This window comes from Panthera tigris, chromosome X (genome assembly GCF_018350195.1).
Source record: "Panthera tigris isolate Pti1 chromosome X, P.tigris_Pti1_mat1.1, whole genome shotgun sequence".
Taxonomy (NCBI): Eukaryota; Metazoa; Chordata; class Mammalia; order Carnivora; family Felidae; genus Panthera; species Panthera tigris.
The window spans coordinates 89,470,825-89,476,552 of NC_056677.1; the positions used below are offsets into that span (position 1 = coordinate 89,470,825).

General features: G+C 41.6%; 1 non-coding gene across 1 annotated transcript; it reads left to right on the plus strand.

Moving 5' to 3' along the window:
• Positions 1-1,235: 1,235 nt before the first annotated feature.
• On the plus strand, positions 1,236-1,320 carry TRNAQ-UUG. Its single transcript has one exon. It is a non-coding gene; the product is annotated as a tRNA-Gln (tRNA).
• Positions 1,321-5,728: the final 4,408 nt, after the last annotated feature.

A 5,728-nucleotide genomic window follows, 5' to 3' on the forward strand; every position in this document is an offset into this window, starting at 1 on the left:
AATCAGAATTTAAGAAGTGCTAGTAGGGAAAGAGCACTCAGATGTTGTGCCGGAAAAGTAACAGAAACTAGATGGCTGAAAACAATGGGAAATTATTCTCTCATACTCCAAAGCCCGTAGGAGAGGATTCTTCTGGTCTTTTCCAGTTTTGGATAGCCTCAGGGATTCCTTGGCTTGCAGGTTCATAACTGTAATCTCTGCCTACACAGAGGAGTTCCCCCGGTGTTTCTTTCTTCTCTTTTTATAAAGACATCACTCATGTTGAATTAAAGGTCCACTCTATTTCAGTATGACCTCGGATTAACCAATTACATCTGCAATGATCTTATTTCTATATAAGTCCACATTCTCTGTTCCTGGTAGTTAGGATTTCAGCCTCAAAAAGTTGAGGCAAACAATACAAACCGTAACACTGACTAATCTAATTCCTTTATTTTATAGATAATAAAACTGAGGCATAAGAAAGCTGTGAGGTACCCATGGCCACTGCTCTTCAAATTCCATGTCTTTCTGGATTGGGGACCCTTCTTAAATCTTCTCCTTTAAGAACTGCAGGGTCACAGTGTACCTGGCTGGCTCACTCGTTAGAGCACTTGACTCTTGATCTTGGAGTTGTGAGTTCAAGCCCCACACTGGACATAGAGCTTACTTAAAAACAACAACAAAAACAACAACTGTGGGGTCCCTCACACTTTGCTTAACATCTTGGACTTCTAACCCATTCTCTGCATTGAACTTTAATATCTGATTCCTCACCTTCTGGAATCCCATTCTGTTGAATGACCCTTGCCCTGATGCCACCCATGTACCAAAGTGTAGGCCATGGGAAGCAGTCCTCATGTTTCTGAATACCCCAGGGTGAATCCACAATAAGCATTGGAGGGCATGTGTGATTTTGCTTTGGAAAAATGAGTCAAAATGAACCTCTTGGAGAACATGTAGGCCAGTAGAAAATGAACATAGGTGGTATTCACGTGTGAGAGAGTTTACTATTAGAAATCTTCTTGGAATGGTAGACAAATCATAACCATATAATTTAAGATAATACAAGACAAAACTAACGCATCTGACAAAGGTCTGTTTATGACCGAGTGAAACCTTTGCACCATTCTCATCTCAAAGCCTTTTCCTGGCTGTAGGGATTTGCTCATGTTCCTCTGGGACTGTAATATGCGCAAGTGATTCAGAGCTTCTGTCACTGGATTAATGGCTCAGAAGTCAAACCCTACAGGGGTGCCTGGGTGGCTCAGTTGGTTAAGCATCTGACTTTGGCTCAGGTCGTGATCTCACGGTTCGTGGGTTTGAGCCCCACGTCGGGCTCTGTGCTGACAGCTCAGAGCCTGGAACCTGCTTCGGATTCTGTGTCTCCCTCTCTTTGCCCCTCCCTGCTTGCACTCTGTCTCGCTCTCAAAAATAAATAAATATTTTTAACAAATAAATGAAAATAAATAAATGAAAAGAAGTCAAACCCTATAGACAGAAGTGCCTATAGACAGGCAAACTTTCCCTCAATTTGCTTGGGATTCTCTTCTTTCCTTAATATGAAAGGCACTGCTGTATTAATTCAGGGATATTTATCTTCTCATTTTATTTCAACAGTAAAATACCTATAAAAGGCTATCTTAGTTTATACCGATGCCTGAATGGAGTTAACGGTATCTTTTTATATCATTGAAATGCATTTAACACCTTAAAACCTCTCTTGTTGCATTTATATTCTGAAAATATGAAGGGCATAAAGAGAGGAGGAAAGACCTAGGGTTGATAATTAGCTGAGTTGTAACAATTTAGAGAAAAAAATCATAGCGCTTTCAAGATTCAAGGGAACATTTAAAAAAAGTGGACTTCCACATCATTTGTTTTTGCTTCTAAAGCTCATCAAATTTCAAAACCGGGCATTTTCAAATGGGGCAAATGGGAGGGTTACTTGGGTCATTCCTGCCTGTTGGAGTAGAATTGGTAGAGTTGATCCCTGGCTCTACCATAACTCTCATCTATCATTTTGGGTTAAAAAGAAAAACAGGGTGTAGCTTTCCTTTAATATCCAGATTGAGGGGTGCCTGGGTGGCTCAGTTGGTTATGCATCTGACTCTTGATTTCTGCTCAGATCATGATCTCAGGGTCGTGGGACTGAGCCCTGCATCAGGCTCCATGCTATTGGCACTTGGGATTCTCTCTCTCTGCTCTTCCCCCACTTGTGCTCACTCACTCTCTCAAAATAAATCAATTAAAAAATAAAATAAATCCAGATTGAGCCTGTTATATAAGCAGAGGCCAACCCCATCCAAAAGTAGATACATTACTCAGGACGCTTCAGTGGTTCAGTCAGTTAAGCATCCAACTCTTGGTTTTGGCTCAGGTCATGATCTCACGATTTGTGGGTTTGAGCCCCGCATTCAGGCTCAGCACTGACAGTGGGGAGCCCACCTGGGATTCTCTCTCTCTTCCTCTGTCTGAGCTTCCTCCCAAGCTCTCTTTCTCTCAAAATAAATAAATAAACTTAAAAAAATAAAAGGTTCTTTTAAAACAGTAGATACGTTACTAATGGTGGTTGCCAGGGGCTGGAGGGAGGCAGGAAAAAGGGAGTTGCTATTTAATGACTCTATAGTTGCAGTTTTGCAAGATGAAAAAGTTGTGGAGATCCATTGTATAATGATGTGAATATACTTACCACTATTTTTTAAAAATTTTTTAATGTTTATTTATTTTTGAGAGAGAGAGAAAGAGAGAGAGAGCGTGAGCAGGGGAGGAGAAGAGAGAGAGGGAGAGACAGGATCTGAAGCAGGTTCCAGGTTCTGAGCTGTCAGCACAGAGCCCGATGCAGGGCTTGAACTCACAGACAGCGAGATCATGACCTGAGCCAAAGTCAGATGCTCAACCAACTGAGCCACCCAGGAACCCCATATACTTAGCACTATTAAACCATACACTTAAAAACAGTTAAGTCAGTAAATTTTGTCATGGGTTCTTTTACCACATTTAAAAATACAAATAATTAATTTAACACATACATAAGCTAATGTGATCGAATGGGGAGCCCCAGGGTCTCAGACACCAGAAGCCCCTCCGTAATGGCCTATTTTCTTACTTAACAATCCCCCTACCCAACTAGAGTGCTTCTTTCAGGTAAAACTATTTTCTAGATAAGATCACTATGTAAAGTGCATACAGATTTTCAGGGGGGAAAGGGATGGTCAGATAACTATTAACATGAATTCGCTTATGAAAAATACATAAGTGAGAAATTAGGACAGAACACTAGATAATATTTGTGGGAGAGGAGGGATCTAGAAAAATTGGAAACATGAGATAACCAAAGAGTACAGACACAGGAAGGGTGAATGAAGTGGGAGTTCCTGAAATAGGAGGCAAGGTCATCAGTACGAATGCTGAAAGAACAGAGGAGCATGCTCACCATGCCATTTGCTTACTGTACAACCAAAGCCTGGTTGGTCCTGTACTGAGACTAAGAACATGGAAGCTGACAATATCAAAGACCAAGACAAATTTCTTGGACTGGAAACCATAAGCCAATTCTAGGTGTTCAAGAAAGATAGACACACAAACAGGTCATATCTGGTGAAGATCCCAAGAGTAGATGGTTATGGCAAAATTGAATGTCTAAAGCCAGGTCAAGATAACATAGGTCTGCAGAGCCAGATGGTGGCCAAAATGAGATACTCAGAGAAGAGTGAAGGTTTAGGAAAGTATACAGTTAGAATAGAGAGCAGTTCTGGAACACCACTGGCCAGAATGGACTTGGAACTCAGGCAAAGATATGCTACAAGTGATAGAAACCAAATTAAATGTTTGGGTGTCAAATACTAGAACCGAGGCAAGAAGTCCTGGAAACAGATACAAGGGATGAATGAGGGCTTGATGTGGATCAAGTTTGTCTGAGATGTGTAAATTAATACCATTCCTATTAAGGCAAGAACGATACAACAAGGCCCTACAGGTGAGAGTTGCTGTTTGGGTCTCCATCGTTTTTGGCAGGAAGATTCTAGCCCTTTGGTGCAGAAAGAGCTTGGAAAGGAAGCTGATTCTGAAAGCATAGGCTTTAATGATTTACCTTTCACCCATGCTTAGACCAAGATGCTGTTCACTTGGTGCTCTTTGTAAACAAGCAGCCCTCCGTTTTTGCTGTCCTTCCTCCATTCATTAAGCATTTCCCACCAGTGTCTGGATATTCCAAGACAAGAGCCTATATGCAATCTTACGTCTATCTTGGGCATTCCATGAGAAATGGTCTTTTTTTTTTTAATTTGAGAGAGAGAGAGTATGAGAAATGTTCTTACAACACTGCATTAATAACCTGATTATTGTTGTATACAGCTTTTCTATTCAGTGTAGAGTCCTGTCAAAAATGTGCAAGGGGAACCTGGGTGGCTCAGTCAGTTAAGTGTCCAGCTCTTGGTTTTGGTTCGAGTCATGATCTCATTCTGTGGGATCAAACCCTGCAGTAGGCTCTGCGCTGATGGTGCGGATCCTGCTTGGGATTCTCGCTCTCCCTCTTTCTCTGCCTCTCTACTGCTCAGCTCATGTGCACTCTCTCTCTCTTTCTCAAAAATAAATAAATACACATTTTAAAAATGTGCAAGAGTGATTTAACAACAATCATTACTTCCAAGTAGTATTTATTTAAGTTTACATTTTATTTATTTTTTTAATGTTAATTTATCTTTGAGAGAGAGAGAGTACGTGTAAGCATGGGAGGGGCAGGGAGAGAGGGAGAGGATCCAAAGCAGGCTCTGTGCTGACAACAGAGAGCCTGACTCGGGGCTCGAACCCACAAACCGTGAGATCATGACCTGAGCTGAAGTCGGAGGCTTAACTGACTGAGCCACCCAGGTGCCCCTTCATTTTGTATTGAGCTTTAAAGATAGTAGGAGGCAGGGGGGCGCCTGGGTGGCTCAGTCAGTTAAGTGACTTCAGCTCAAGTCATAATCTCACAGTTCATGAGTTTGAGCTCCATGTTGGGCCCTGTGCTGAGAGCTCAGAGCCTGAAGCTGCTTCGGATTCTGTGTCTCCCTCTCCCTCTGCCTTTCCTCACCACTTGCACTCTCTCTCTCTCTCATTCTCTCTCTCTCAAAAATAAATAAACATTAAAAAAAATTTTTTTAAAGATAGGAGGCAAGTGAGATGACCTGCCTGACTGGCTTACTTAGACTCCAACTGCAAACACAGCCCCCTCGTGTGATATGAAAAGCCAGAGAGCACAGCCAGGCATTCCTGGCATCCTGGAAGTTGCCATGAACCAAAGGCAGGGCAGTGTGTATAGCTACAGAGGCAACATTCTAGTTAGTTCAATATAGTACGAGCACTTAAGTCTGGAATCAAACTGAAGGCAAAACAAAACAAAATAAATGCAAACAATAACAAAGAAGGAAAGGATAGCTGAGTAAACTGAGTCAAACATGAAAAGAAATCCTCAAGACAGAGTGAGCACAGAGGCCTCCCAAACGCAGCACAGGTTTGAGTGGGTTGGTATATAAGGTTTACATAATGTGGCTCAAGTAGAAGGAAACGTCTAACTTCCCTGAACTCAGATTCTGATAACTAAACTCTCGCCTTGTTTCTTTTAATTTTTTTTTAAATTTGCATTTATTTATTTATTCATTTATTTATTTATTTATTTATTTAAGAGAGTGAGCACAATTTGGGGGGCAGAGGGGAGGGAGAAGGAGAGAGAGAATCTTAAGCAGGCTCCACACTCAGCACAGAGCCT